Raw genomic sequence first — 11,886 nt, forward strand, 5'->3', positions numbered from 1 at the left:
GTTCAAGACCAGCCTGGGCAACACGGTGAAACGCCATCTCTACTGAAGTACAAAAAATTACCCAGCCGTGGTAGTGTGCGCCTGTAATCCAAGCTACTCGGGAGGCTGAGGCAGGAGAATCGCTTGAACCCCGGAGGCAGAGGTTGCAGCGAGCTGAAATGGCACCACTGCACTCCAGCCTGGGCAACAGAGCGAGACTCTGTCTCAAAAAAAGAGAGAGACAGGATTTCACTCTGTTGTCCAGGCTGAAATGCAATGATTCAATCATTGCTTATTGCAGCCACAAACTTCTGGGCTCAAACAGTCTCTTGCCTCAGCCTCCCCAGTGGCTGGGACTATAGGCATGCATGCATCACCACATCTGGCTATTTTTTCTTTACTTTTTGTAGAGATAGGGTCTTGCTATGTTACCCAGGCTGGGCTTGAACTCCTGAGCTCAAGCAACCCTCCCACCTCAGCCTCCCAAAGTGCTGAGATTATAGGTGTGAACTGCTGCACCAGCCTTTTATTTATTTATTTATTTATTTTTTAGATGGAGTCTCACTCTGTTGCCCAGGCTGGAGTGCAGTGGTGCCACTTCAGCTCACTGCAACCTCTGCCTCCTGGGTTCAAGTGATTCTCCTGCCTCAGACTCCGGAGTAGCTGGGATTACAGGCCCCCACCACCATGCCCAGCTAATTTTTGTATTTTTAGTGGAGATGGGGTTTCACCATGTTGGCCAGGCTGGTCTCTAACTCCCGACCTCAAGTGATCCGCCCACCTCGGCCTCCCAAAGTGCTGGGATTACAGGTGTGAATCACCTCGCCCAGCCCAGCCTATTTTTTTAATTGACTTTTAATTTAAAAGTCAATGCAGGCCAGACATGGTGGCTCACACCTGTAATCAGCACTTTGGGAGGCTGAGGTGGGTGGATCACTTGAGGTCAGGAGAGACCAGCCTGGCCAACATGGTGAAACTCCATCTCTACTAAAAACACAAAAATTAGCTGGGCATGGTGGCACACACCTGTAATCCCAGCTACTCAGGAGGTTGAGGCAGGAGAATCGCTTGTACCCGGGAGATGGAACTTGTAGTGAGCCAAGATTGTGCCACTGCACTCCAGCCTGGGTGACAGAGTGAGACTCCATCTCCAAAAAAAAAAAACAAAAAACAAAAAACACACACACAGTGCATGCAATAAAAATTCGGTTAAAAAAAAAAAAAAAAGAAAAAAGAGGACACAATAAAGAGTGAAACTCTTTCCTAACACACTTCCTGGAAGTATCCACTGCTGAGAGCTGCATCTGTGTCCTTACAGACCTGTGTTCAATTTCCCAGACATTCAAATTACTTCATTTCAGGATATGCTTTTCTGGGCTTTCTGTCCTCATCAGCCTAGGAAGCTCTAACAGGGACATCTGGATTGTAGCATTCCTTCCTCAGCACTGTACCAGATGATCAGGTACAAGCAGTGCTCTGCAAAGGCTGCTGCTCCAAAAAGCTCAAGAGAGGTAGAACGTTTCCTGAGATGAGTGGACAGCTCAGGGAACTTCATGCTCATGGCCTCCGTTTGTGCCTTACTTTATGGAAAGGGCAAGGCAGGGTGTTAGGAGAATGAGATTGAGGATAGATGGATGGCTGCATTGTTATTGTTTCATGAACACCTATTAGGGAACAAAGAAGAGTAAGACCTAGTCCTTGCCCTCTGGGAGCCTGACGTCTAATAGGAGAGAAGGTATTTGTGAGAACCACACTACTAGAAAGCATATGACTGCATGAGGGTGAGGGCTTGAGAAATATATGCCTGATCATCCGGAAGGCTTACCGCAGGACATCCCACTGAGAAGCTGGGAAAATACTGGTCTATAGAAGCCATACTAAGCTAGTGATGGCCAAGGCTAAGTCTCCGGTTTCCTGGATCCTGGGCTGGGGGATCCCGCTGCACTAGTGCCCCTCAACTACACTGTGAGTCACCCCAGCCCCCAGCACAGGCCCTAGGAGAGTCCCATAGGGAGCTCTAACCACAGAGCTGATCAAAGATGGTGACACTCAGGATGCTGGCCTCTGCATTTTGTTCACTTGATTACCTCTTTAGTATTTAGCACGTGTCTAGCCAGTATGGGGACCATAGGGGGTACAAGTGATTGGAGTTGAGCGACAGACATGAAGAGGAAATTGGCAACCTAAGGTGGTACAATTTGCTTGACAGCAGAGTTGATGGGAGGAATTGGAGCTCATGATACGATAAGCGTGAGATTAACCTTCATGGAGAAGTCAGGGATTGGAGGATGAATTGGATGGGGCAGAGGGAAAGGAGGGAGGAGGCAATGTGGGACGAAGGTGAAACACACTGGGGAAACAGCAATTGGGATTGAAAGGCAGGAGACTGGCATAGCCAGAGGCCGTGGACCAGCTGCTGGTGATCTGGGCCCCACAGAGCTGCAGCCCCTTTGGAACTCCTCAGGAACAGGGAATGCATAGCACTGAAAGGAGGCCAGAGGATGAAATGGAAGTCTCGAAAAGGTAGGTTTAAGTCAGACACCACCAAAAATGAAAAACACCCCGAAACACAAAGGTAAAGGCAGTTATCTTATGATCAAGGATTTGGGCACCATGACCGGCTCTCTGACATCTGGGCCCTGGGTATTGGGTATTGGCAGGGAGTAAAGGGGAAAAGTAGGAAACTTCATACCAGGCTCAGGATGAGCCAGCCTGTGCCTATAATTTCACAGCATTGGTCCATCCAGCTGTTACTGTAAAAACATGCAATAGAGCATCCTAGAGCCCCAGAACCCTGTTTTGGAAGAGCACAGAAGGACAGTTTGGGGGAGGCCATGGCTCCCCCTGTCCACTGACTCGTAGGGAGTCATTAGGGAGGCATATCCCTTTTCTTTCCTTCTTTCTCTTTGAGGCAGGCTCTTTCTCTGTCGCCCAGGGTGGAGTGCAGTGGCACGATCTCAGGTCACTGCAACCTCTGCCCCCAGGTTCAAACGATTCTCCTGACTCAGCCTCCTGAGTAGCTGGGATTACAGATGTGCACCACCATGCTCGGCTACTTTTTGTATTTTTAGTAGAGATGGAATTTCACCATGTTGGCCAGGCTGGTCTCGAACTCCTGGCCTCATGTGATCTACTAACCTCAGCCTCCCACAGTGCTGAGAATACAGTTATGAGCCACCGCGCCCGGCTAGGGAGGCATATCTCTAAACTGGTAATTCTTGAGATGAGAGGTCCTGAATATCTGTCAGAATCATACACAGCCCCCAGCCCCCATGACAAGGGCCCCAGATGTCTCCTTCCATAAGAATCACTCTGCTAGTGAGATGCTGGCCCTGCATCCCAAGGGTTGGGAACCTCTGTTCAAACTTCTTTAGACATACTTTAATTTAATTTAATGTGTTATTTTTTAGATAGGGTCTCGCTCTGTCACTCACTCTGGAGGGCAATGGTGGGATCATGACCCACTGCAGCCTTGAGCTCCTGGGTTCAAGCGATCCTCCTGCCTTGGCCTCTCAAAGTGCTGGGATTACAGGCGTGAGCCACTGTGCCTGGCCTAGACATATTTTAAATCCACATCACCCCTCAGCGTGATAATTTCTATAGGTTTACCAGAAGACTCTCTTTGTTATAAAAGACTACCTTTGGGCCGGGCATGGTGGCTCACGCCTGTAATCCCAGCACTTTGGGAGGCAAAGGCAGGTGGATCATCTAAGGTCAGGAGCTCAAGACCAGCCTAATCGACATGGAGAAACCCTGTCTCTACTAAAAATACAAAATTAGCCGGGTGTGGTGGTGCATGCCTGTAGTCCCAGCTGCTTGGGAGGCTGAGGCAGGAGAATCGCTTGAAGCTGGGAGGTGGAGGTTGTGGTGAGCCGAGATCGTGCCATTGCACTCCAGCCTGGGCAACAAGAGTGAAACTCCATCTCAAAAAAAAAAAAAAAAAAAAAAAGACTACCTTTGATGTCTCCCATTCAAGATTCAAATCTTGTATCTAGTATTAGAGGTGTAAGCCAGTGTTGACTATCTGGGTGTCCCCATACCTTTCATTCCGATGGTGTCAATATCCTTTAACTGAAAAATAGCTTCAGACCCATCCTACATATAGTGTCAAAGCCAGTGCCCCTGCCCCACACTTCAAGGATTTGGGGATGAGAAGCGGTTCTTTTTTTTTTTTTGAGATGGAGTTTCGCTCTGTCGCACAGGCTGGAGTGGAGTGGCGTGATCTCAGCTCACTGCAACATACATTGCCCGGGTTCAAGCAATTCTCTTGCCTCAGCCTCCCAAGTAGCTGGGACTACAGGAGTGTGCCACCACGCCTGGCTAATTTTTTTTTTTGTGTGTGTGTGTGTATATATATATATATACACATACATATATACATACACACACACACATATATATATTTATTTACATATATAAATATATATATATTTTCGTGACGGAATTTCACTGTTGCCCAGGCTGAAGTCCAATGGTGCAATCTCAGTTCACTGTAACCTCCATCTCCTGGGTTCAAGTGATTCTCCTGTCTCAGCCTCCCAAGTAGCTGGGATTACAGGAGCTAGTTTTTTTTTTTTTTTTTTTGAGATGGAGTCTCGCTCTGTCACCCAGGCTGGAGAACAGTGGCACAATCTCGGCTCACTGCAAGCTCCGCCTCCCGGGTTCACGCCATTCTCCTGCCTCAGCCTTTTGAGTAGCTGGGACTACAGGCACCCGCCACCACGCCCAGCTAATTTTTTTTTTTTTTTTTTTTGTATTTTTAGTAGAGACAGGGTTTCACTGTGTTAGCCAGGATGGTCTCGATCTCCTGACCTCGTGATCTGCCCGCCTCAGCTTCCCAAAGTGCTGGGATTACAGGCGTGAGCCACCGTGCCCGGCGACTGCCTTTAGTTTTTAAAGGAGCATTTCTTTCTTTACACTGCCCCTATGACAGCAATACAGATATTTAGCTTGTTAGTAGAAGCTCTCTCTGCTCTATTGCCTACTACCCAAACTTGCCCAGCTGTGCTCAGCCCTTCCTCCCTCCCTCCCTCCCTCCTGTCCTTCCTTCCTTCCTTTCTCCGTCTTTCTGTCTTTTCTTTCCTTCTTTTCTTTTTCCTTCGTTTATTTCTTCTTTTCCTTCTTTTTATTTCTTTTCTTTTCTTTCCTTCTTTCTTTCTTTCTTTCTCTATAGGGTTTTGCTCTATCTATCTATCTATCAATCAATCAATCAATCAATCATCTATAGGGTTTTGCTCTGTCACCCAGGCTGGAGGGTTGCAGTGGTGCAATCATAGCTCACTGCAGCCTTGACTTTCCAGGCCCAAGAAACCCTCCCACCTCAGCCTCCCAAGTAGCTGGGACCACAGATGTGTGCCACCATGTCTGGCAAATTTTTAAATTTTATGTAGAGATGAGGTGTCCCTATGTTGCCCAGACTGGCCTCAAACTCCTGGGCTCAAGGGATCCTCCTATGTCAGCCTCCAAGGTGCTGAGATTACAGGCTTGTCTCTTGACTACTTCCAAGCCATGCCCTGTTTTTTCCCACTTTTGTTCTCCAGGGGTCCTGGGCCAGGGGAGCTGTGTCCAAGTCCTGGTCTCTCAAGCCCCAGCTCTGGTTCCACTTTGTCCCTGAAGACTGCTTCACCACTCTAGGTCACACCCTCCCCTGACTTCCCACAGAGCTTTTAGAAGTATCTCCAAGTCTTTTAGAAGTATCTCCAAGTCCAAAACTGTGCGGCTGAGAAAGACACAAAGACAGGATGGGAGGCACTCCTTGCCCTCTGGGACTTTCCATTCGGTTTGGGTATACAGAGAGCCATCATTCTTTCAGTAGTCAGTGTGCTTCTGGTTGCAATCAACAGAAGCTGACTGGCCAACCAGGAAGAAAAGGGAACATTCTGGAAGGAACCTGGAATCATTCACAGACTCAAAGGAACTGATGAAGAACCAATCTTGGATACTGACAAAAATGTGTCTCTCATTTCTGCTCCTTTCACTGTATTGGGATCATTCTTTCAAACCAACTTACTCTAAAAAAATGGAGGATGGTCAGACGCAGTGGCTCATGCCTGTAATCCTAGCACTTTGGGAGGCCGAGGTAGGTGGATCACTTGAGGTCAGGAATTTGAGACCCGCGTAGCTAACATGGTGAAACCCCATCTCTACTAAAAATACAAAAATTAACCGGGCGTGCTGGCGCATGCCTGTAGTCCCAGCTACTCGGGAGGCTGAGGCACGAGAATCACTTGAACCCGGGAGACAGAGGTTGCAGTGAGCCGAGATTGCGCTACTGCATTCCAACCTGGGTGACAGAGTGAGGCTCTGTCCCAGAAAAATTTATAAAGAAAAAAAATGGAGGACAAGATTATTCCTGACTCATATAGTTATAATTCACCAGAGAGGAAATTAGCTTTTTCCCTCAGCTCAGTTAGAAGAAACCCAGGGGAAAGCTTGGATTGGTCCAGCTCAGGACACATCCCACCCTGGCTTAATGACTGTGCTATGACTGGGCCCATAGGGTGGGCTGGCTTAATGACTGTGCTATGATTGGACCCATATGATTGGGCTGGCTTGAGCCAGGTGCTCACCCTTCAAGTGGTTACTGAGACCAGGCTGGAGTTGCTATGCAAGAAGAATGGCAACACACATTTGAATTACATGGGTAGAGCCTAGGGAGACGCAATGCCCAGAGGAAGAAAGGAGACATGCTAGGCTGAAGAAGTTCGTGGGTGCGCACCACGGACACATAAACAGCAGGGGAGGCACCTTGAGCCAAGGCGTGTTGATTCCAGGATTCTCACTGACCTGTAGTCTAGCAGAGCATGCTCTCCAGAGGATTGTTAGTGTGAGGGAAGGAATACAAAAGACATTGTTCGGCCTGGCCTGGTGGCTCACGCCTGTAATCCCAGCGCTTTGGGAGGCCCAGGCGTTTGGATCACTTGAGGTCAGGAGTTCGTGACCTGCCTGGCCAACATGGGGAAACCCCATCTCTACTAAAAATACAAAAATTAGCCGTGCATGGTGGCGCATGCCTGTAATCCCAGCTACTCGGGAAGCTGAGGCAGGAGAATTGCTTGAACCCGGGAGGCGGAGGTTGCAGTGAGCTGAGATTGCGCCACTGCATTCCAGCCCGGGCGACAGAGCGAGACTCTGTCTCAAAAAAAAAAAAAAAAAAAAAAAAATGGTTCATGCCATCTAGGGACTTGCAAGATGGTAATGGCAGTGAGACAGAAAGAGTCTTAACAAGTGGAATAAAGCCATGGATTATAAACTTTTTTGAGAAAAAACCAGGCATACATATATGTACTTATATAGGCTAATATGTATGCTATAAATCATACACATGATACAAATTTAAAGGATAAGATAATTTTTGTGTGTGTGAAACAGGGCTTCATTCTGTCACTCAGGCTGGAATGTAGTGACGTGATCACAGCTCACTGCAACCTCGACCTCCTGGGCTCAAGTGATCCTCCTACCTCAGCCTCCCGAGTAGCTGGGGCTGCAGGCGTGTACCACCATGCCTAGCTTTTTTTTTTTTTTTTTTGTAGAGATGGAGTCCCATTATGTTGCCCAGGCTGGTCTCCAACTCCTGGCTTCAAGTAATCCTCCCACCTCAGCCTTCCAAAGTGCTGGGATTACAGGCATGAACCACTGCACCTGGCCAAGATAAATAGTATTAAAACATGATTTTAACAATGTATATTATTTGTTTGTTCAAAGAATACTTTTTTCTCTCACTAAAAATGAGGGTCTGGGGTAAGATGATGTCTAAGGTCATTTTCAGCTCTGCATGTTGCATTCATATTCTACAAATGTAGAGATGACAGGCTACAAGTACTAAATGTCTATTTTCTTGATTCTTGGAATACCACTGCTACTAATGGGAATAACTGTGAACTTCATTTAAAAGTTTTTTAAGCTGGGCGCGGTGGCTCATGCCTATAATCCCAGCACTTTGGGAAGCTGAGGCGGGCGGATCACGAGGTCAGGAGATCGAGACCATCCTGGCTAACACGGTGAAACTCTGTCTCTACTAAAAATACAAAAAAAAAGTAGCTGGGCCTGGTGGCGGGTGCCTGTAGTCCCAGCTACTCAAAAGGCTGAGGGAGGAGAATGGTGTGAACCTGGGAGATGGAGCTTGCAGTGAGCCGAGATCGCACCACTGCACTCCAGCCTGGGCAACAGAGAGAGACTGTCTCAAAAAAAAAAAGGAAAAAAAAGTTTTTTAAAACGGACTGGGTGCAGTGGCTCACACCTGTAATCCCAGCACTTTGGGAGGCCGAGGCGGGTGGATCACTTGAGGTCAGGAGTTCGAGACCAGCCTAGCTAACATGATGAAACCCCCTCTCTACTAAAAATACAAAAATTAGCTTGGAGTGGTGGCACACACCTGTAATCCCGGCTACTTGGAAGGCTGAGGCAGGAGAATCACTTGGACCTGGGAGGCGGAGGTTGCAGTGAGCTAAGATTTCACCACTGCACTCCAGCCTCGGCAAGAGAACGAGATTCCGTCTCAAAAAACAAAAAACAAAAAACAACAACAACGTTTTATTGAGACGGAGTCTCGCTCTGTCGCCCAGGCTGGAGTGCAGTGGTGCAATCTCGCTCACTGCAAGCTCCGCCTCCTGGGTTCACACCATTCTCCTGCCTCAGCCTCCCAAGTAGCTGGGACTACAGGCGCCCACCAACATGCCTGGCTAATTTTTTTGTATTTTTAGTGGAGACAGGGTTTCACCATGTTAGCCAGGATGGTCTTGATCTCTTGACCTTGTGATCCGCCTGCCTTGGCCTCCCAAAGTGCTGGGATTACAGGCGTGAGCCACCGCGCCCAGCCAACAACGTTTTTTAAAACAGCATATGTCAAGATTTGAATGTCAGTGGGAAAAAACAAATGGGTAGCTTCTAAGAGACACAACAAAGCCACATTTATCCTGCTGAATTCATTGCAATACAAGGCTTGGGCCTTGCAAAAGTAAAGCAGAGAGAAGAAATGGCCTGTTATCAAGTGCTTGCTGTATGCCGGGCACTTGGCTACATAAGCACTTTACATAAATTATCTTTTAGTTCCATCAACAACCTTAGGATGAGGTGTTCACATTCTCAGCGGAAGACAAGAACACTAGGGCAGAGTGAGCGTAAGCCACAGCACTTAGTAAATGAAGGATCTGGGACTAAACAACAATAATGATCATGAGTATTTGTTGAGCCCTTCCTCTGTGCCAGGTACTGTTCTAAGCACTTGACTTGAATTCACTCATTTAATTCACACAACTCTATGAGCTAAGTACTGTTATCTATTCATCAATAATCATGAGGAAACAAGTACTAAGAAGTTAAAGACCTGACCAAGCTTCACATCTAGTAAGTGGCTGTGATGGTGAATACTGAATCAACTTGATCGTATTGAAGGATGTAAAGTATTGATCCTGGGTGTGTCTGTGAGGGTGTTGCCAAAGGAAATTAACATTTGAGTCAGTGGGCTGGGAAAGGCAAACCCATCCTCAATCTGGGTGGGCACCATCTAATCAGCTGCCAGCACAGCTAGAATATAAAGTAGGCAGAAAAAAATGTGAAAAGACTAGACTGGCCTAGCCTCCCAGCCTACATCTTTCTCCCGTGCTGGACCCTTCCCACCCTTGAACATCAACAAACATCAGACTCTAGGTTCTTCAGTTTGGGGACTCAGACTGGCTCTCCTTGCCCCTCAGCTTCCAGATGGCCTATTGTGGAGCCTTGTGAGCATGTGAGTTATTACTTAATAAACTCCCCTTTATATAATATTATATATATATCCTATTAGTCTGTCTAGAGAACCCTAATATAGTGGCAGTGCTGGGCTAGGGACCCAGACGGTCTCACTTCCCAGCCCCACTTAGCAAATCACTGTGCCACACTGTCTTCACCAGCCCAGGGGACTGCAGGCGCCACACCATCTCCACCAGCCCACGTGATTGCAACCCTGGTGCCTGGTGCTGCCTCCTTTGCAGGCTGGAAATTTGATCTGAACCTTTTTCCAGACTTGAGGCTCAGAGTCTGGGATGCTGAAACATGCTCATTTTCAAGAGACTGAGGTATAAATGTGCATCAGCTTCACCTGCGTGTTGCCTCCCAGAAGCTACCTGGCAACATGCAACGTCAGAAGGTTGCCTTGTGAATATAGAAATAGAATAGAGGGAATGAGTTCTACGACTGAACTGTTTAATGACCTCAGCATCCTATGTCCTGATATTGTGCCTGTGGAGGATAACATTTTTATTTTATTTTTAAAGACAAGGTCTTGGTCTGTTGCCTACGCTGGAGTGCAGTGGTGCGATCATGGCTCACTGCAGCCTCGAACTACTGGGTTCAAATGATCCTTCCACCTCAACCTCTTGAGTGGCTGAGACTACAGGTGTGCACCACTACTCCTGGCTTATTTTAATTTTAATTTTAATTTTGTAGAGACAGGGTCTGCCTATTTGCTCAGGTTGGTCTCAAACTCCAGTGATCCTCCTGCCTTGCCCTCCCAAAGTGCTAGGATTACAGGCATGAGCCACCTCACCCATGACACATTTTTTTTTTTTTCTGTATGTGACACCAAGAGTTTGTCGGTCTGAGAGATTAGGTCAGACCCTCTGGACAGGATCTCCCTGACTGACTGGTTTCTTCAGCCTGGCCCATTCTTTCTCTAGATTTATTAATGATTCAGTGAAGTGCCTGTCGATCTAGTTGCCCTGGAAATAATGCCTCTGTTTGAGATGACATTTCATATCCTTACACTCTGATTCACCATTCAATCATTTACAAATATGAACACTTCTGTGTACAACAAATGGAGGATACACTAGAGAGACATTTCAGTGGAAGAGATACAGATAATTATTATGTAAACGAGTGAAAAAATGAGATTACTTCAGATGGTGATAAATAGTATGAAAAATTTCCAGCAGGGTAACGAGATTGAGTATTGAGATGGAGGATGGTGTGGGGCTGTAGAAAGGGGGGACTGGGGATGTCTCTCTGAGGATGTAGAGTCTGAACTGAGCCCTGCATGTGAGGAAGGAGCCAGTCATGATCTTAAAAGTTTCGTTCTCCGCCGGGTGGGGTGGCTCACACCTGTAATCCCGGGGCTTTGGGAGGCTGAGTTGGGCGGATCACCTGGTTTTTAGACCAGGTGTTTTAGACCAGCCTGACCAACATGGAGAAACCCCGTCTCTACTAAAAATAAAAAATTAGCCAGGCGTGGTGGCGCATGCCCGTAATCCCAGCTACTCGGGAGGCTGAGGCAGAAGAATCGCTTGAACCCGGGAGGTGGAGGTTGCAGTGAGCCGAGATTGCGCCATTGCACTCCAGCCTGGGCAACAAGAGCGAAACTCCATCTCAAAAAAAAAAGTTTCGTTCTCAGAGGAAACACTTCACGCCTATCCTGTGAAGTGGAAGTTCATTGCTTGTCTCCAGAGAGACAATGGTATAAATTAGGCAGGTATGGTTGCCGTAGTGTTGCTGGTATTGGGGATTAAGTACATGGCGATTAAATGTTAATGTGGCCGTGCTTTCCAACAAAAATCCCGGACACATCGTCTTACATGTAGCATGAGGACTGGAAATATTTGAAATCAGGGTTGTCTTGGACTTTCCAAGGCACATGATTACCATAATTAACAGGCTACAGAGGGCTGGCCTGGGCCTGACCCCACACTCCACACTGCTGATACGGAAACTGTTCCCAGTTTCTAAAAAGCCAAATAACAGGTGAACTTTTGGAATAAAATCACTTGCCTTTTGGAACCATATTTCTTTTCTCCAACAACATGACATGTTCTTTCCTCAGCAAAAAGTCTGAGTTGTACACATTTTTGAATCCCTCAAAGCATTCAGCAGAGTGCTGAGCATACGGAAGACAGCAGGATCCCGTGGCTTTGCCTGAAACGCGGAACCTGGTCT

The sequence above is a fragment of the Pongo pygmaeus genome, chromosome 6, assembly GCF_028885625.2.
Source record: "Pongo pygmaeus isolate AG05252 chromosome 6, NHGRI_mPonPyg2-v2.0_pri, whole genome shotgun sequence".
Taxonomy (NCBI): domain Eukaryota; kingdom Metazoa; phylum Chordata; class Mammalia; order Primates; family Hominidae; genus Pongo; species Pongo pygmaeus.